The sequence below is a fragment of the Euprymna scolopes genome, chromosome 7, assembly GCF_053919585.1.
Source record: "Euprymna scolopes isolate OS-2025 chromosome 7, ASM5391958v1, whole genome shotgun sequence".
Taxonomy (NCBI): domain Eukaryota; kingdom Metazoa; phylum Mollusca; class Cephalopoda; order Sepiida; family Sepiolidae; genus Euprymna; species Euprymna scolopes.
Genome location: NC_136488.1, coordinates 24,865,616 through 24,888,309, shown reverse-complemented (window position 1 = coordinate 24,888,309; position 22,694 = coordinate 24,865,616). Strand labels below are relative to the sequence as shown.

General features: G+C 36.4%; 1 protein-coding gene across 2 annotated transcripts in view; it reads right to left on the bottom strand.

Moving 5' to 3' along the window:
* LOC145279655 (uncharacterized) overlaps nucleotides 1-22,694 on the bottom strand; it is a 466,377-nt gene that overhangs the window by 442,749 nt on the left and 934 nt on the right. The window lies entirely within an intron of this gene.

Sequence of the window (22,694 nt, the reverse complement as noted above, 5' to 3'; positions counted from 1 at the left end):
GTCTATCTTTGGACCTTTATTATTCTTGATATTCATAAATGACCTCTCTGATAAAATTGTCTCCGAGATGGGTATATTTACTGATAACACCACGCTCTATAACAGACACAACAGGAAAATGAATGAACACATATCCTAGATAATGGTGGAAATCCTAGAGGAAGACCTCCAATCTGTAGTGGAATATGGACAAAAATGAATGATCATATTCAATGCTGCCAATACTAAGCTTGTTTCTATCAATAATTACAAGAAACCTTCTCAACCACCAATAGCTATGACTAAAGATACATTACTGAAAGTACTTCGTTCAAACTCCTTGGCTTAATGTTCACAGGGAACATGAGCTGGAATAAATACATTGAGAGCATTGCCAAGGCCGTTGCGAAGAAGGTGGGCTCTCTCTACTCTGCTGGAAAGCTACTTATGCATGAAAGTATCCTGTACCTGTACAAGGCCACCATTCGCCCATGTATGGAGTACTGTTGTCACATTTGGGCCGGTGCATCTGCTATTATTCTCTCGCTCCTGGACAGGGTTCAAAAGAGAGTCGTCAATCTTATAGGTCCTGAACTATCATCTAAGCTTTAACCTTTGTCCCATTGACAAAATGTTGCATTCCTCTGCCTGTTCTACAAGTATGTTAAGGTGAATGCTCACGTGAACTACAAGCCCTTGTACCACTTCAACGTAAATACCCCGAAAAACCCGAGAAGCAGCAAAGTCCCACTCCTACACAGTAGAGATCCCTGGATGTAAGAAACCATTCTATTCTAATAGTTTCTTCCCCAGAACTGCTAGATTTTGGAACTCCCTTCCAAGTTCCTGCTTTCTCAATTGTACTGACATGCAGAAGTTCAAGTGTAATGTGAACAGACATCTTGCTGCTTAACTCCCTACATAGTATCACTGCAAAATATGTCCCTAATATTAGCCCCCTACCTCAAAGTAGCACTGTACCTTGTTTGGGGTGATTACCGTTTGCTGTTAGTTTCCGTGTTATATAACTGTCGCATGTTGAATGTGCACACACGCAAATGCACACATGACAGCTAATAGCAAACGCACTGAACAAGAGGGGTTAGGATGTAAGAATTGATATTGTCAGAGGTAAAAAGTCAACTTTTTGATGCATGCAGCTGTCGCGGTAAAGCGTACCTGCGGAGGAGCAGGTCACATATATAGCCCAGAGAAAAAAACAAAAGGGAAGCCTATAGTCAGTAGCAATCAACATTGCACAAGCGTGTTTCCCTCCACCCTCATCCTGGTTCACACTCTCAATCTCTAATGGGGTTCACGCACATGAAGCAAAAAGAAAGAAACAGAAAACGAAGCATTACAAGTTTTCTCTGGCTGACGAAAAATCGACTGCGCATCATAACCAATAGGTAATAATTTATCGGTTAAATATTTTCACACTGACACAGCTACACACATAATTACATCTGTTTTATTTATATAGATAGTACATATTCGTAATAAAAATTAAAATGGCAGACCTATCAGAATTCCAAATTATTATCCTGACGAAGGTCAGAGGAATAGTTGGCTGAAACGTGAAACAACAAAGAAAAGATGAGGATAATAGTCTGCAATAAATAAAATTAATAAATAATACTCATCTCAATAATGAATTCCAATTAAAATAATATATATATATATATATATATATATATATATATATATATATATATACCATTCAGTATGGACCCGACCATGGAAGATCTGATAATAAATAAACATGAATTCTTGATCGCCCTCCGGGGCAATGTTGATAGAGACGTTGAATCTCTACGGTTCCAGATGAGAATTCGGCCAGAGACTTACCAAAAAAACGTGGTGAGATGACAACAACTACAGAAGGCAGTAATTGCAGTGGATGCAGTTAGGAGATTCGGAGTTCCTATCCTGTCGCAGTTACCACCTGACAAAGGCCAGAGGAATATTTGGTCGAAACGTCGTGAAACATATAAGAAAAGATGAGGATAATAGTCCGCAATAAATAAAATTAACAAAAAAATTAACTAAAAATATATAATCCATAACGAGAAATAAATGAGATTATTCATTGAACTTTTGAATAGTCAAGTCGCTGCCTGATGATATCTGTTGTTTGATTGAAACAAGTGGCTATTTGTAGCAGCGGGATGTGAGCATGTTTATATAACAATAAACAAGTATTATCAGCTCTTTTTATTGAGCACTATCTAACAACCTCGTTGAATTCATTAGTCCATTACTTTTGAATATAAAAAAACCCGAGTATATATATATATATATATATATATATATATATATATATATATACTTGTAGCTCTTTTCTGTTATTATACTAAAGATGAATAAATTAATGTTTTTTCCTCAAAACCTGCTAGTATATATATATGTCAGGTCATGTCATGTGCTACTGGTACCATGTAACCCAGTACTACCTGCCTCATGGTCGGGTCACCGGCGACTAAACTGGTTCCCCCACCAGACTTGTTTGGTGAGGAGGGCGGCTAGTCTCCCTGAAGGATTAAAAACAAGACCTTTCAAAGGGCGAATGAACTCTTATTCTGGGTCAACGGCCAACTAGCACCGTGTATATTTGTGTGTGTGTATATGTGTATTGAGGCGGTGAGGGCTCCCGTAAGCTGTGGTGAAGGCAACCTTTCTAGGAGAAGCAAATCTCTGATTTAAAAAACCATAAAGAGGAAGACCCTTACCCGCATAAAGCTGGTCTGCAGTTTAATTTGTTGCTGGCTATCTTGCTCTTGCTTGTTGCTGGATCTTAACATTTTGAACCGAGAGAGAGACTTAGCTGTCGTACAAAGCTAAGACCCTGTAACATCATATTTGTATAGATACTCCCTCAGGCATTTGGGCTCATGGATTTTAAATGTCTGAGGGAGTGGCACTCGTCTGACAAGACGTTGCAATCATCATATATATATATATATATATATATATATAAAAGTGAAAGTGTCTGTCTGTCTGTCTGTGTACATTTCCCTATGCAATAACTCTGTCAATTTTACGCCTACAGATTCGAAATTTGATATACAGGGTACTGAGATTTGGAAAAATCGATGTGATTGGTTTTCGGCCAGAAATTTGGCGATTAAGGGGTCAAAGTTCAACGATTTAACCTTTGAGAACTCTACCAAACTCCTCCTACAATTTTGGGTCTAAACACGTGAAATTTTAGCTATAGTTTCCTTGGACATGGATCTAACTTAATAACTTTATTTGAGCCCTAAACAATAAATTTTAATGGGTCATAATCAGGGTTAAAGTTAAAAAAATTGACGTTTTTTTTTTGTTTTGCTCAGCATACACCTCCAAATTACCGGGCAACGCCGGGCACCCATGCTAGTATATATATATATATATATATATATATATATATATATATATATAGTAAGTTATAAAATAACTAAAGAATCCTAGAGTGGATGAAATGCGGAATATTCAGTGTAGCTTAATCGCCATATATACTTTATAACTTACTAACTAGCTCTACCTACGTATTGAGCACTGTTGAAGTAAATACTTAAAGTTTACGCATAAATTTATACTTTCATATATTAATTTATGTGAGTAAATGAAGTATATATATATATATATATACATATATATATATATATATATATATATATATATATATATATATATATATATATATATATATACTAGCAGGTCGCCGTGCATTGCCCAGTCATAAAATATGCTTAAATATGATATTTTAATTCATGCAGATTTCACATTTATCATTATAGAGCAAATTCTCTATTTATTATTATATTGTACCCATTATATAATAATAATTAAAAAAATGTTAAACTTTTAAACAGTCAGGAAAGCAGAAAACAGCGAGGGAATTCCAAATAGCCGTCTGAGAGAATAAGATATTAAAGTAGAAAGTTTTTAAGCAAATAGGGACCAGGGTTGCAGAGTCGGATGGTAAAAGTCCGAATCCGACTCCTAGAATTCCTAGAATGCTGACTCCGACACCTTTGATATCTTCAACTCCGACTCCGACTCCCGACTCTGACTCTGACTCCCGACTCAGACTCCCGACTCCTGACTCCTTGACCCCTATGTGGAAATCTATGCTGCAGATCCATATACCAACCTCCCACACCTATTCAGCATGCATTTTATAATTACTTTTCATGTATATCATTTTTTATGTTCAACTTTCACTTGTATGATAAATACACTACTCACGTTTATCTCTAATAAGGCATATCTGTTATATAGGGGTTTCATTGAGAGAGTCTTATTATAAACGCAGTCTTAGAAGAGTCTTATTAGAGTGTTTTATATCTTAGAGAGAGAGATGTTGTTGTAAGAGAGATTGTTCGTGTCATGAAGATTCATATTTATATTAAATGTTCATTACTTAGAAGTGAAATATGGAAACTCTTCGAGTGAGGAGATAGTGTTCAGACAGTCTTAGTGTAGATATGAAATGTAGAGTTCACATTGTAGATATGAGATGTGTATGTCATGACATTTTATAACACAGACATATAGACATATAATAACAATTCACTTTACCTTTTGCTGGAATCACAAAGACGACGTTTACAAAAACACCTGATGGTTTATTTCTTCTCACGACCGGCCGTGGTTTTCATCATCAAGAATTCAAAGCTTCACATATTAAGTTTCAAAGTGATCGTCTCGCTTCTAGACGTTCGAATCCCCAGACCCTCTCTGAGTTTCTCCCCTTCTGTCTGCTTTACTCTCAAGTTTTTCTATCTATTTCTAGAACTTTCTGTTTTCCATGACGTCATACACATGTTAAAACATGTGCCTTCTTTCACGTGTTCTGGACATGCGTGTCCAAAACTTTTCCTTTTTTACAAAAGGAATTTTAACCTATAATCAGTAACCTATATTTCCAATATGTTAAAAACATTATCTTATAGCTGCATTCTTTCAATTGAATTTTCATAACAAAATTGATAGTGCTCATTCTTTTCTTAAAATATTTTATCTCTATTCTAAACAATCGTTTGCTTTACATTCCATTTTCTAATTATCACACATAATCTATTTCTAAAACTAAATTACGAGGTTCGAATTTCGCCTATGCTATTTCATTTTCATTTTAACTAAATCTCTCTATTTTTATACTTACATGAAAAGGGGACAGCCCTTATCATGTAACATATCACCACTTGGACAAAAGGCTATTGGGACCATATCTAGGAAAGATTAATAAGGTGTCGGTTTATGTTATATTTAAACTTCTGCATATAAGTACAACCAGGAAAGCAGGTAGCAGGAAAGGAATTCCAAAGTCTGGCTGTTCAAGGTAAGGGACTATTAGAATAGAAAGCTTTCTGGTATCTAAGGACCTCAGCAGTGAAGAGGTGAGATCTTATTGCTAAACGGGTTTGTCGGGGATCTGTATGGCGAGGGGATGCAAGTGCAATGAATTCATCAGAACACATTCCATTAAAATATTTGTAAAACAGGCACAGAGATGCAACATTGTGGCAATGGGACAAGAGCTGGAGCTTAGTTGATAAAGTGGGACCGATTAGATTGACAACTCTTTTTTGGAACCTATCCAAGAGGGAGAGGCTAGTGGTAGATGCATCAGCCAAGATGTGGCAACAATAATCCATGCATGGGTTGTAATATACATGGAACATAACTATTTTATTTTACATTATAGATAGAATATATATTAAAAAAACTTTTACAATTTAAAACTGGACAATATGCTTTTCAAAGCTAACTAACCTAACTAGTTTTGAGAGAGGAGGTGCCCCCTCCCGTTTATGAAGAGACAAAAATTATGGTGCTCACCTCATGACGGCCTGTACAGAAAGAAGGAGAGCTCTAGGAAAGGGAATTATGGGAAGGCGTTTCTGTGTATCTCTACGCACATATAACACTATCGGCCGGTCACTGAGGTGTGACTGGCTTCACGTGTTACACTAAACGTCTTAAAGTGGTCTCGGGAAGATATAAAGATGGCTGTCATTAGGGTCTATAAAAGCATACCTGAGATGCACTAAGTGAAACTAACTTGCACTCCTCCATCCCCTCTAACAGATTTAACATATCTGGTTATATTCCACTTCGTCATAAGGACTCATGCACGGACTTGGAGTCTATAACACCATCCCCATGTCTAGAGAATCTAAACTAGAATCAGGTGACCAGGCCTTCATGTGCTTTAAACTAACTTTACAACATAGCGTTAGCCACCTGTATTTTCTTTATCACTCTCCATCAACCCAGGACTGTAATCTAATCAATCATGTCTCTGACAGCATGGATGTAGCACTCTCCCTTGACACTAGCGCTCAAATACATGTATTTGGTAACTCTAATGCCCACCACAGAAATTGGATTGGCTTCTCTAACTACACTGACAAAGCTAGTAGCATCATCCATAACTTTGCTATATCCCATTCCTTGAAACAGACAGTAACATTCCCGGCCCGTCTCCCAGATCGTCAGGATCAGCAAGCCTCACTTTTGGATCTGTTTCTGACAACTGTTCCTGATGATTGTGTAACAAATGCTCATTGCTAACTCGGGAATGCTGATCATGCTGTGATAATGATAGACATCACTCTAAACTCTCGATTCCAAATTGAAGAACCATTACTCAAAAGGAAAAGGTACTAAAATAAGGCTGACTGGGATGCTATAAGAGATCACATCAGAGACTCCCCATAGGGAAATATCTTTTCTCTTCCTGCAGAATATTGCGCAAATGAGACTACTGCAATTGAAGCACATGTTCCTACACGGAAGTTCTGTAGCAAACCTCACTCTTCCAAATGGTTTACTTCTACTTCCGCAGCTGCCATTGCTTAGAGGCAACATGCATACCGGAGATTTATCCAGTTCTGTACAAATAGACAAAGTATATAGAAGCTAGAAGTAATTGTAAGAAAGAAGTAGCGACAGCTAAGAGTGAATATACTGAAACCGCCAAGAAATGCATTGAAGTGCAGAAATTAGGAACTCATGATTTCTGGAAAATCTACAATAATAAAATGTAGTAAATAATGGGTAATCAACAATTCCCCCACTATCCAACAATCATGAGGTTGTTTGCACAGCAACTGAGAAAGCTAACATGCTTACCCGACATTTTGCCTAAAACTCTACCTTGGACCCAGCAAACCATTCCCTCCCCGATTTTCCTCTGCAGACAGAAATCACACTAGATGATCTGAAAATCATCCCTTCTCAGGTATATGATATCATAAAAACCTAGACACCTTAAAAGCATGTGAACCTGATCTCATCCAGGCTGTGCTATTAAAAAATGCTCCACTGAAGTTGCTCCAGTTCTTCTAAACTCTTTAACAAATGTCTTAACGAATCTTGCTTTCCTGATAGGCGGAAAACTGTTGCTGTAGTACCAGTTTACAAAATCTCTGGCGAAGAAACTAACTCATTAAATTATTGCCCAATTAGCCTCCTCCCGCTTTTCGCCAAAATATTTGAATCTTTAATTAATCAAACTCTAGTCCAGCGCTTTACAGCTGCTAAACTTCTGTTTGAACATCAATATGGATTTAGGCAAGTCCGTTCTACAGCAGATATTCTAACTGTAATCTCTGAATGTATATACCTAGCACTGGATAAAGACAGGAGAGAGGAGGGGAGTAGCCCTATATATATCTAAGGTTTTTGACAGGGTGTGGCACGATGGTCTTCTCATGAAAATAAAATCCTATAGTATTACTGGACGAACACTTAACATAATTAAATCCTTCTTAAATGAGAGAAGAAAACAGGTTGACATACATCCAAACAAGATGATATAAATGTGAGTGTACATCAGGGATTGATCCTTAGACTTTTATTATTTCTGATATTCATAAATGATTTGCCTGATAAAATTGTCTCCGACATGGGTATATTTGCCATCAAACCATGCTCTATAGCAGATACGTGGGGGAAAACTAATGAGCACATATCTAAGACAATGGCAGAAACACTAGAGGAAGACCGTCAGTCTGTAGTGGAATGGGGTCAAAAATTGATGGTAACGTTCAATGCTGCCAAGACTAAGCTTCTTTCTTTTAATAATTACATGAAACCTTACCAATCACCAATAGTTATGGCTAGAGATACCTGAAAGTACTTTGTTCAAACTCCTTGGCTTAACGTTCACAAGGAACATGAGTTGGAATAGATACATTAAGATCATTGCGAAGGCTGCTGCAAAGAAAGTAGGCTCTCTCTACTGTGCTAGAAAGTTACTTACGCCTGAAATTATTCTGTACCTCTACAAAGCCACCATTCGCCCATGTATGGAGTATTGCTGTCACATTTGGGCTGGTGTATTTACTACTAGTCACTCGCTTCTGAACAGGGTTCAAAAGACAATCGCCAACCTGATAGATCCTGAACTGTTATCTAAGCTTCAGCCCCTGTTACATCTACGAAATATTGCATCCCTCTGCTTGTTCTAAGTATTTTAATGGTGAATGCTCTGGCGAACTACACGTTCTTGTACCTCCTCGACGAAAATACCCCCTGACAAAGAGCGAAGTCCACCCCTACACAGTAGAGATCACTAGATGTACGAAAGCCTTCTACTCTAATAGCTTTTTCCCCAGAACTGCTAGATTTCTAATTCCTTGCCGGGTTCCTGCTTCCCTAACTTTACTGACATGCAGAAGTTCAAGTATAATGTAAACAGACATCTTGCTGTTAAACTCCCTACATAGTACCTCTGCAATTTAGGTCCCTGATAGTAGCCCTTTACATCAAAGTGGCAATGTGCCTTGTTTGGTGTGAAAATGTAATAAAAAAAAAACTGGTAAAACCAAACAGGAAAACCATGTAAAAAATAAATTTATTGGACTTAAGGAGTTAGAGTCGGATAAAAAATTCCGACTCCGACTCAGACTCCTAGTACTTTTAGAAATCCGACTCCGACTCCAGCTAAAACCTCCGACTCCTTCCGACTCCGACTCCGCCTCCGACTGTGCAACTCTGCTAGGGACTTCATCAGTGAAGTTGTGAAATTTTGCTGCTTGATGTGTTGCTCGAGGACATTTACATTGAAAAGGCATAGTACTTATAAAACAGGCACTGGGATACAACATTGCGGCAAAAGAACATGAGTTGGGTCTTGGTTTCTAGTGCAGGGCCTATTAGATTGGATACACTTTTTTAAACCTCACATAAAAAAAGTATTGTTGCCATATTTATCACGAAGTAGATACACTGGCCTAAATATGGTAAAAATATTCCAAGCTTAGGAACAGTCAGTGAAAGTGAAAGTCCTCGCTTTTTTATAACAATAACAACAGCAGCAACAACAAAATAAAAAAATAAAAATGTCAGAGAATTATTCAATCTAGATGAATATTTCACAAGATCGATTATCAACTTGGTATTTTTTGCAGTTTAAGGATCATGCTATATTATTTTCAAGTATATTCTGTTCATGATACAGAATAACATAGAAAAGTACAGAATAGTTAACTAAACCCCACCCCTGTACGTATGTTTATAATAGGTTTGGACTACAACTTGGATGCCTTCAAGTTCAACATAAACAAGTTCCTGATAAACCGCCCTCTTAAGTAAGACACTTTATCAGATCTCCATTACTAACGATTACTACGATATTGTCCCATTGATTACTGTACATGCAATAACCCTCATCCTCTAATGGCCTCCGGGCCTTGATAAGTGGTGACTTCCATGTAAAAAAAAAAAAAAAAATAACGGTATTATTTCACCACTCACCATAAACTGCACAGGTACAAATAATTTTTAAGAACTGTTGACAGTACTATTATTAATAATACGTAAAATCGACAAAATAAATCACAGACTTTTTTTTAAATCTGCTTTTAACATTGTGGGAACTGCGTTCGCGATGGATCGTTCAAGGCTGGACATAGACTTTTTTTTAGTTAGTTTACTTTCTCGGGCAACGTCGAGACACAGGCAGCTTATCTTACACAAAACATAAACAAATATAGATTTCTTTAGATCACTTCAATTGATTATGTTTTTTTATTTTGAAGACGAAATACGTCCTTTGCAAAGTCATAAAACTCCGAACGTGTGGATGAAATACAAATAAGGTTCCAATGGAAATGATACGCCGAAATTGAAACATGCAACATAAATGTCTTGGGAGCATTAAATAATAACTGCCTTCAACTATTTTTGCTTCTTTTTAAAGTTCATATCATTACTTACTGATTGCCACTAATCTATATAATAATATGCTAAAATAATGCCATGTTCGTACGTATGTTATCACCATTCACCCTTTTTAATAAACAGGATCGCCCAATCAATGAATATGCAATGCAAAAAAAAAAAAAAAAAAAGAATCTTTTTAACTTTCATCTGATGCTCCTGTTGTATTGAACACAAGATTCAAAATACACTTTCTTGATCTTGTGAAGAAGTCTAGCCAATGATGGTACACTAATATCGTGAGGTTTGTGTTTACGCCGAATGTCCATAAAAAATGGAAATGTTTCACAAAATTCTACACTTGTTTTAAAGGTAAACCCTCTCCCTTAACCACACACGCGCGTGCGCACATACACACACACATACACACATATATATCATGACTCTTTGGAGGGGGCAAAATTAAAATATCGCAATCATAAAGGGAAGACTTATAATTCATGATTAAAAGCGTTTTAAAATACTGTAAAAATGGCGAAGAAGAGAATAAAAAAGGGGAAGTCAGCTGACTGGTTTCGCCCTCGCTTTCTCAAAGCTATATTGCGGGATTTTTTTTTTAAAGAGAAGACTCAAAAATATGAACAATTTAAAATAAAATTACGTTCCATTACGTTATGTGTGGGAGGAAAAAGAGAAAAAAAATGTGGAGTAACGATTAAAATAAAGCAACGTAACATAAACTACTCGAAGATCCTAGAGAATAATCACGCTCAAACCCAAGAGGCATTCACTCTGTTTACAGAGAGAAGGCCTTATCACCCGAACATGAACAGTCTCCAAGATCTTGTGTTGGCAACACATACGGGTCTTCAATCACTGACTATCTCATTAAAAACCCTTCATGTGCAGCGATCTTTAGCACGAACTCATTTTCAATCTTGAGTCGTGCTCACTCATTATTCCATTGAAAGATATAGTAATGATTTAAAAAGATAAAAAAAAAAAAAATGACTCGTGCGCGACTACCGAGAATCAAAACCAAAACGTTTAGCTTATGATTTATTTTTTCCTTTGACATTAATGGCTGATATATGAAGACATGTTTGCTGCAAGGCTAAAGTTAAAAGATAAACCAATAGCTATTACGTTACGCATGCATACTCGAAATGCTGTCATTCGACCTTCACTTGCCAAATTCCATTTTTTAAATTATTTTTACACTTTTGAACCGATTTTCCCGGGCTAAAACCCAAATATAAAGTTTCGTATGGTTTCGAATACACTATATATAAGGTTACATATATGTAGACCAAAACTGACAGAGGAGTTTGGTACGAAAATTTTTTAAACAAATATATACGCATACATGAATATAGTTTTGTGCTTACTATAACCTTTTTACGCAAATATTACGCAAGTATAAATCATGTAGAATATCTACATGAATATAATTACATGTAATAATTAACTAAAGATGATCATTCCGTAAGAAAACCGAAAAAAAACTAATAGAGAATTAATAAAGATGAATGTTTAAAAGAATATGCAAATTAGCCAGATCTTTTGCTAGTGAATGCAATTCCACGATCCATATATAAGTTGTATTTTCTTTTTAAATAAATAGAAAAAGGGTGTTTAATATGAATATTACAAAAAAAAAAAAAAACACACAATTTATTGGAGTATAGAAGATTATAATTGGAAAACATTATGTATCATCTTTACGAGTTGGAGTCCAATTGTGCGATGCAGTGTGATTAGAAACTATTGTCCAATACAGTTAGTTTTTTTTTTTTTTTTTTTTTTTTTGCTTAGGATTGGTCTCCATGACTGTCCAACACACGTTTTCATCGTATAAATGACGTTAACATTTCCCTCATAAAAACATTTATAAAACCTTCCTCTGCTCATAGCATCTGTCAGAACCAACAAATAGCAATTTGATATGAACTTTACTTAAAATGATTGTCTTAAAACATACATTTACTAATCCATTAACCGCCATGAACCAGAAAGGTAATTAACCATATTTCAGAAATATCTGTATTTGTTTCACAGATATTAATAGTTAATAATAACAAGTTCGGTATCTTGTAAATATTATATCCAATTTCTGATGGATATTTGCAACGCTGATGTCTAATTTTTCAGTCCACTGTGAAAATTTAGAGTGGATACAACCAGTTTCATCTATTACTCAATCATTTTTTTTCTTTTGCTAGGGCAATAGCTCATGATATATCTAAAGCATTACAAGGTATGGCCTGATTAAAGTTAAATTGCACGGTATTATCGGAATAATCTCTATCTATACTTATATATAAAAGGCACTTTATGTGTATGTGTGCCTCTCTGTGTACGGGTTAGTTCCCTATGAACTCCAAAATGGCTGGGCCAATTAAAAAAAATCACACAAATCTACTTTATGTGTGTGCCAATGTTCTTAGATAGGTTCTGTAACGAAATATCCTGAAAAGTATCGAAAATCGATAATCGAAAAAATCTGATTGAAGAAGAAAGCCCGATGCTGACCAATTTTAACACTGTTATACAACCATACATCACAAGTTCATCTAAGATCTCGTATCACGACACAAACAGAATGGTTCAAGATATAAAATTAACAGTAAGTTCTTTGATAAGACAAGAGCACGTTCCATATGTTTCTGTTTAGAACACAATTGAACCATGATACTTGTCTTTTGCATTTCAAACCTTAATTGAAGCCGTTATATATAAAAATAATTTTATAAAATCAACAGTAGGTTCTCTACAGTGCAATGTAGACTACAATGTATTGTGGACGAAGCCACTAATGAAAGGCATGTGAAGCTGCCTCCCGATGGACTACAGTGAGTCCTCGACTAGAGCAGACACTCAATCGATTTGCTTAAAAAGTAGGTGATTTCACAGATTTTGATGACAATAAAGGTATTGGAAGTGTGAAACATTCGTTGATCCTCATTCGATCCCGGGCAACGCCAGCTCTTCATGTTTGCATTAATATAAATTAGTCCTTCGTAGAAAAAAGAAAAATCCAGGTTGTTCTCGATAGTTGTTTATCCATCCATAGCCTTGAGCCTCTGGAGGGGCATAGGCCATCTACAACTTTGTAGATGCTTTTGTAGCGAGAAGTTCTTTTTACAGGGTGAGAGTGCTGGCCCCACGCCCAACCTTCCCAGAAGGTACATACAATGCTTAGCCTTCCCAAATGGTCACCCATCTGGTACTGGCCATGTTCAACGTTGCTTAACTTCAGTGATCTGGCAAGAACCGGTGTGTCAACGTTATTATGCCGTACTCTCGATAGTTGTATATCCAATGAATATGATATTAATGCGTATGTGCTCCTTAAACTTCTATTTGTTCTGATATTTATAAACAACCTCCCTGATGAAATTGAGTCTGAAATTGATATATTGGCTGATGACATCTCATTCCATGCAAGACATGCGGGAAAACGATTGAGTACACATCTTAGACAATGGCTGAAAGCTTAGAAAATGACATCGAGTCTGTTGTGGAATAGAGACAGAAAATGGAAAATAATGTTTAATGCTACTAAGACAAAGCTTCTTTCCTTCAACAATTACAAAGAATCACTCCAGCCACCGATTACCATGTATAATAACACCTAATTGAGAGTTCATACTTCAAACTCCTCAGCCGAACATTCAGAGGTAACAGGAATTTGAACAAACACATAGAAGACATTGCGAAAGCTGCTGCAAAAATGTTGATTCCCCCTATCACGCTAGAAAAATACTCGCAGCTGACAGTATCCTATATCTCTACAAGGCTACCATACACCCGTGCATTGAATATTGTTGCCACATGTGGACTAGTGCATCAACCTCTAGTCTCTCTATATTGGACAGGGTAAAAAAAAAAAAAAAAAAAAAAAAAAAGAGTCCGCAATCTAATAGGTCCAGCATTGTTAAGCAAGTTCTAACTCCATCCCATCGACGTAATATGCTTGTTTTACGAGTACATTTATGGAATCTGCTTTTAGGAACTAGTAGCACTTGTGCCTTCCTTCGATGTAAATACACAACCAACCTGATAAGGGAGCAAAATCACATGCCTTCATTGTAGAGCCCCCACCTCGATCCCCGGATGCTTTTTTCTGCAAAGTTCTTCCATCGGATTACTAAACTTTGGAAATCTCTCATTGTTTCCTGATTCCTTAAATGTGCCAAATATGCGCAGAAATTGAAGTGTCATGTGAACAAACATCTCGTGGCTCAATTTCTTGCTTAGTTTTCCTGTACGTATGGTCGCTATTTCATAGTAACTCTTTACGTTCCAGTGGCAATTTATCTCGTTTGAACTGAACATGCATTAAAAATATAGTCATAACCAACCCAAATTAATATATGTACTAGCTAACTTTACCTGCTCGCTATCGCTTCGAAATATTTGCTACTCGTAATACTTGAAACATTAATTTAAAATAATAAATATTTCATTCATAATTTCTCAAAAACGCAAATTAAAGTCGGTCTCATTTATTCATATAGATAGATAAACATTAACATTTTGGTAATTCGATACAAATTTTAAAATTTATATATCTACTAGCAGGCTGCCCGACATTGCGTGGTCGTAAAACACGCTTGAATATGATATTTTACTGAATACAGATTTCGTATTTATTATTATATTTTATTGGACCCAATATATAGTAATGATTTAAAAAGTTAAAAAAAAAAGAAAAGAAATGACTCGTGCGCCAACAACGAGAATCAAAAGCAAAACGCTTAGCTTAAGATTTACTTTTTCCTTTGACGTTAATGCTTGACTTATGAACATATGTTTGCTGCAAGGCTAAAAATTAAAACATGAACCAATAGCTATTACGTTAAATATGCATATTTGTAATGCCGTCGTTCGACCTTCACCTGGCAAATTTCATTTTTTTTTTAATTTTCAGTTTTGCAACGATTTTCCCGGCTAAAACTCAAATATAAAGTTTCGCATGAGTTCGAATACCCAATATATGAAGTTTCATGTGTGTAGACCAAAAACTGACAAAGGAGTTTGGTAGGCAATTTTTTTAACCAAATTTATATACGCATACATTAATATAGATATAGAAAGAGGTTTGTGTTTACTATAACCTTTTTACGAAAATATTACGCAAGCATAAATCATGTAGAATATCTGCATGAATATAATTACACGTAATAGTTAACTAAGCTGATCATCTCATAAGAAAACCGAAAAAAAAACTAATAGGGAATTAATTAAAATGAATGTTTAAAAGAATATGCAAATTAGCTAGTTTTTTTTTTTTTTTTTTGCATATAAATGCAATTCAACGATCCATATATAACAAAGTTGTCTTTCTGTTTAATAAATAGAAAAAAAAGGTTTTTAATATGAATATCAATACACAAATAAAAAAAATGATAGGAGTATAGATAAAAGTGAGAACGTGTGTGTGTGTGTGTGAGGACAATTCTCTACCTCAACGATTTTTTGATCTACAAACTTGAAATTTGGTATATAGAGCATTCAGACACGTGAAAAACTTTTTAATCGTGTTTCATCCTGAAAAAGGGCTTCTAAGAGGTCATAAATGAAAAATTGGTACCTCGGGCTTTTATCTGTTTGTCAACTGTTTCACGAATGCACATGCGTGCATCGTTCGCAGGTTGCATATGTTAATAATAAGTAGATTTGAGAACTTGCTTCTGAATTAGATATACGAAAATTTCCAACCATTTGAGAGAGATTGGAAAGACAAAAAAATCACGAATTGAACGACAACCAATGGGAACATCATTATGAAGTGTCATCTTCCATTTTTTACGCAAAAAGGACGACCCGTTTCTCGACCGGGTTGTGATTTGTGATGAAAAGTGGGTTACCGGCGACGCTCGGCTTAATGGTTAGACGCTGACGAAGCTCCACGATACTTCCCGAGGCCAGAGTTTTACCAAAAGAAGATCATGCTGACTGTTTGGTAGTCTGTGACCAGCCTCATCCATTACAGTTTTTTTTAATGTATGCGGAACTATTACGGCGGTGAAGTACTGTTAATAAATGGATGAAATGCATTAGAAATTTTGAAACCAACGCCAGCATTAGTAATCAGAAAAGGCCCAATTCTCCTTCACTACAATACCAACCCCACGCACGTTGCTAAGCCGACCCTGCACAAGTTGAATGAATTGGGCTACGAAACATTGCCTTATCCGCTATACTCTCCAGACCTCTCACCTACCGACTACCACTTTTTTAAGCATCTTGACACTTGTTTGGCGTTGTTAAAGGTGTGTTGATTCTGATGGTGCTTATTTCGACCAATAAATTTTTGTTTGAGCCAAGATATGCTCATCTAAACTTAAAGTTAAAAACCGCAAGAACTTTCTTGTCAACCTGATAAAATGATGGTACGTCTATTGTGCATATGTAAATATGTTTTTTTTTCTTTTTTTTTTTTTGCTTTTATCATCAGTGCGAAAAATTGGCTTAATTTCTGCATGTCTTCAATTTATAAATGATTTAACTATCCCATTAAACATGAAAGTACGCATTTACGATCAAATATTATTATGCACAAAAGATTTTCGGTAATACATGAAAGTAAAAAAGTTGGACACTAATGCGTTAATAAATATTAAACCAATCCTTGATGTTTTTTACCGACATACGAGGGGCATGCAATAAGTAATGCCTCTCCCACTTCCCGTAGAGTAGAGCAACGAAACTTGGCACAGTTATTAGTCTTTCTCTACATAGGAACCACCCAGAGTTATACATTTCTCCCATCGTTTGATGCAGCTCTGGAGACCGTTTTTGTAGAACATCCCAGGTTGGTCCTCCAACCACGACGTGACTTCATAAATCAAGGCTGCATCATCTGGGAAACGCTTTCCTTTCAAAAACAACTTCATGGCTGGGAAGAGGTGAAAGTCAGAGGGTGCAAGGTCAGGAGACTAGGGAGGATGGGAGAGGATTTCATAACCACACGCCCGTGCTTCTGATCTGGCGACATGCAAGTTGTAGACCGGAGCGTTGTCCTGCAGGAGGAGGGTACCTTTGCTGATCTTGCCCCGCCTCTTCATTTTGATAGCTTCTCTTAATTTCCTCAAAATTAAAGCATAATAGGCTCCTGTAATTGTGGTCCCCTTTGCCAGGAAATCTGCCATCACTACTCCGTCCTGGTCCCAGAAGACTGTGAGCATGACCTTGCTAGCGGAGGGCTGCACTCTTGCCTTCTTTGGAGGTGGTGAGTCCAAGTGCTTCCACTGCATTGACTAGGCTTTGGTCTCTGGATCATAGTGATGGACCCAGGTTTCATTCTGTGTAATCAGTCTTTTGAAAAACTTTGACTCATCTTCTTGGCATATCTCCAAATTCATCCTCGAGCACTCGACGCGTTCTCGCTTCTGGAATGGTGTAAGCAACCTGGGAATCCATCTGGCAGACACCTTATGCATATACAAATGGTCATGAATGATAGTTTCCACAGACCCTGAACTAATCATCTTGGGCTATTTGGCGAATAGTAATGCGCCGATCTTCCAAAATGGCAGCCTCAACTTGACGGACAGATGCCTCATAATTGGCAGAAGGAGGGACGACCAGGTCTGGGAGCTGTTTCCACAGACTTCCGGCCATGTTTGAATTTACGATGCCAGCATTTTACAAGGTCATATGATCGGGCATTATCACCATAAGTTTCTTTCATTTCATCAAAAGTCTCCTGTGATGTGCGTCCTTTCAAATACAAAAAACCGGATCACTGCTCGACATTCAACAGGTTCCATTTAAAACCTGACTCAGTTCAAACACCTGTAAAAAAGAAACCACAATTAGTTCAGAGCTGTAATTTGCCACATAACCCGTAGAGATACAGATTATTGCACATGCAAAATTTCAGCTAGATCAGACAACTGGAAGTGGGTCAGGGGCATTATTTATTGCACGCCCCTCGTAAGAACGCTTATTCATTTTTTTCAAATGGTGTCCCGTCTGGTACAGGCATTGGCAGCTATGGCTCTCCATCTATCTCTCTCCCTCGATGCATTCATGAATTCATTGTTGCTCATTTTTGATGTTGCCCAGGTGTTCAAACTGTCAACGTTTGTTCCCGCTGTCGTCCTCTGCTTTTTCTACTCACGATCCTCCCCGTCAAACTAATCTGCTCTATTCCGCTTTTTCTGTAGGCATGACCATGAACCTCATTTATCTTTTTCGCACTGTTCTCCTTGGAGACCTTTCTGTGTTTGCCATTCTTAATACCTGGTACGCTTATATGAGTCGAGAAAAACACAAAATCAGAAAAATCAATTCCTACCGAAAAAAACATTTTTCATTGTTGCTTATCATTTGAATTACTTTCCTCCGTTTCGACAATTTTCCACAATCGTGCAGTGGTCTAGTGATGCCCTGATGATATTTGAGGCAACTTCCTGATTGTATAGCCAGAGACTCCAGTATAAATCCTAGTACTGACGAAAACTATGTGAATATGATTAGATGCTTTCTCCACAAAATGAATACCCGGAACAGCAAAAAGTTATAAACTTAATTTTAGAAGAATAAAAAATAGACGTTTACTTTCAACAACCTCGTTATTCGCTCTTTCATTATGTTGTCCTTTAGTTCTCACATTCCATGAGCGATGTTTCTGAAAAAGGCGGAAGAATTGCTGTTTTATGAGCCGGAATCTATCCATCTAACACTTATTGCTGGCTGAGAAAAAATATTTGCATTATTGAGATTATTTGGACTACTGTTTTATTTGCGCAACTTTTCGGCTGATGTAACCTCCAACCTTCTTCAGGTGTATCTTATCGGACTCTAGAATCTCTCTGTCGAATTTGGGAATCTGTAGAGAATTTCGAACGAAACCCTTTATTTAATCCACGGAAGTAGCAATCTCTCGTTCCGTCAGCGTAACGGATGAAATTCAGTTGTCAGCGACATTCTTCTGGAGGTTGAAAATTCAATCCGCAATGCAGGTGATACCAAGAATACAATTGCGAATGAAGATTTCTACCCGGTCATGGCTGACGGAGCGACAGTATTCTATTCACGTTTAATTACAAGGGTTCCGTTCGAAATTCCGTGGAGGTCCCCGAGTTTGACAGAAAGAATCCCAGTTTAACAAGAGACACATGAAGAAGGTCGAAGGTTACATCGGCAAAAAAGTTGTGCGAATAACACTCGAGAGTCGGAATAATGCAAATAATACAAATTATCAATCTCATCTAAAAAAATCAGAATCACAATCGTGTTTCTAATTATTTTTTTGAAATATGATTTTAAAAATTCATTTTAGTTTTTCGTTATTTTATTTTTTATTTGAATAAATATTCGATTAATAGTAAATATCAACAACAATAATCCAATTTATAATTATCAAAGTTACGTATAGACGAGAAACACACATTTCTGATAATTTTATTATAGGCACCGCCAAAACTGGGGGGGCAGGTCAGTACTTTTTGACGGACCGTCTTTAAAAATCTACCAAAAAATCAGGTAATTATCTGATCAATACAAAATTTTCAGCGATTATTAAGAGAAGAATGAACTTTATAACGGTGTACTTATTTTTCATAAACGATATTTATATATATATTTTTTTTGCTTACAACCCCCCCCCCTGTTTTGAAGTGGGAACAAATATGCTTAAAATAATCATCTGAAACTGAACACAACATATTGTGTTGTTGTAAGGGACAGAATTATAGATTAAAAAGAAAAAAAAATTGTTTGCATACCTTATTTTGACGTCTGAATATCAGAACTTCGATTGTGTTTAATTATCCCGCTTTTGAGTTTTGAAGTGTGAAATTCGGTGAATATGTTAAGTAAAATAATTAATTTAAGTTAAGCAAAACAAAAAAAAATTTTTTTTAATATTTATACGAAAAAAGCCATTTTAAAATCTTTGATAAATAAATTAACAATTTTTTTTAGCGAGCCGAATAATGCATGACCATTATTAAACAGGGCATGCTTTGAAGAATCGATACCAAAAAAAAAAAAAAAAATTCGATAAATATTGTGCCCTTTGTGTTAAAAATGGCATCATTTTTTTCGCTCCCGTTTGAAAACGTTTGCCGCCTTTCGACTACGGTGGACCAAACGCGCTGAAATAATTTTTTTTATTCTGCTTTAAATTGCCCCCCCCCCCCATTTTGGGGAGCCTGGCCCCCACACACATACACATTAAAAACCAAACTCGTACAAATGGTCACCCATCTGGTACTGGCCAGCCTCAGCTTAATAATACATTGAAATTTTCGTCACTGAAAAATAAGTTTTTTTGGCCTGTTTAGTCTTCCATAGTTTGCTTCTTATCAAACGCAAACGTAAACAGTGTCGATCTGGACTCTAGATCGACGCGAAATAACTGGTTACATATATGAATAAGTGGAATTATTTGAAATCCAGGTACTTATATTATAATATTTTTGCATATTCTCTTAGAAAATCATCCTAAATCTTAGTTAGACAATAAATAAATAAATTAATTATTTCAAAAACCTTCTTTTTTTTTTTTTTAAATATTTATGTACGTTTTTTGTGCAAGACAAAAAATGTCAATTGTTAACTTTTTGGGAAAATTTAACATTTAAAATTTAATTAAAAATAGTAGAAAAAGTTTTACATTATTCTGTTTTCTATATGATAAAATTCAGGGGTTTATCTTTCTGGAAAAAAAAAAGTTACTCAGAAATAATGTAGTGAGTTCAATATATTTGCGCAACTTTTCGGCTGATGTAACCTCCAACCTTCTTCAGGTGTATCTTATCGGACTCTAGAATCTCTCTGTCGAATTTGGGAATCTGTAGAGAATTTCGAACGAAACCCTTTATTTTATCCACGGAAGTAGCAATCTCTCGTTCCGTCAGCGTAACGGATGAAATTCAGTTGTCAGCGACATTCTTCTGGAGGTTGAAAATTCAATCCGCAATGCAGGTGATACCAAGAATACAATTGCGAATGAAGATTTCTACCCGGTCATGGCTGACGGAGCGACAGTATTCTATTCACGTTTAATTACAAGGGTTCCGTTCGAAATTCCGTGGAGATTCCCAAGTTTGACAGAAAGATTCCCAGTTTAACAAGAGACACATGAAGAAGGTCGAAGGTTACATCGGCAAAAAAGTTGTGCGAATAACACTCGAGAGTCGGAATAATGCAAATAATACAAATTATCAATCTCATCTAAAAAAATCAGAATCACAATCGTGTTTCTAATTATTTTTTTGAAATATGATTTTAAAAATTCATTTTAGTTTTTCGTTATTTTATTTTTTATTTGAATAAATATTCGATTAATAGTAAATATCAACAACAATAATCCAATTTATAATTATCAAAGTTACGTATAGACGAGAAACACACATTTCTGATAATTTTATTAATATAGAGATTGTTAACACGGCTAGGTGTACAATGATAAGTGACTGTGACCGTAACGCTTCAGCTGGATATACAGCCAGTGTCCCCATTTACTTGCCGCCCCACGAATGCAAAGTCAGACATAATATATGTTTTTAATATTGGGAGAATCTAGTTCCCCCAAAGGGGAACTCTTGATGTGAACAAAAATGTAAATTACCTCAGTCTAGAAGGATTTCTCATTCACTTACAGAGGACAGAAAAGGTGACATGTATCAGAACAAATACTACACTTTGTTCCTGAGTTAAAAGGTCAAGGATTGCAGCCAGTGTTAGTATTTACTTTCATTTCACCGCAGAAAGATATGACACTAGATCAAAAGTTAGCGCTCAAGCGACAGCGCACTCTAGCAGACCCGTCGGCATTTCCGGGTTGGGCGCTTCCGGTGATTAGCAATAAATTAATCGCTTCTCAAAGAGAGAAGATAAATCCTGGAAAGGTGGACCTCCTAGAACTGCACAGAAGCATACCTCAGCCAGGCAGAAAAAAAGACACTTAAATGGCCCAGACTCTGTAGGACTGATTGCCGATGTTGTATTTACGATTTGAAAAATTGCCTCTGCTCTATCGGTATTTTCACGTTAAATATTCGTTTGCGCTTCAATCTATGTCCCTCCCTCTTGCCAAACTTTCACAAAAACAGCTACGATCACTATCAACCGCGAGGTAAAACATCAGGTTGGGAAACTGGCGCAGTCTATCCTTCTCTCGAGGGTAGATGGGCCTTTCTTAAGCCGTGATAGGCAACCCATCTAGTGATAGCGTCACGATAAAAAAAAAAAAAAATACCCTTGATAACCCTGGCGAAGCATCAAGTATTCCGCTGCGGACAAGATTTGAATTACACTACAAACTCGTGTAGTGAGTTCAATCTCGGCTGCGGCCACATGTCACGTTTTTTCAATTTTTTATTTTTATCAACGGTTTCCCCCACTCTCTATTTGAGACTAAATCAAAACTTAAATTCCATAAACAAAGTTTTTTTTTCCTAGAACTGTCCACTTGTAGCACCCTGTTCTGCTGACCTGCTTTCCAGTTGACTACAATATGGTCTTCAATGTAAACAAGTTCTTGTGTAGACGTCCGCTTAAATAAACAAATTCTACCCAATTTCCATCACCAACGA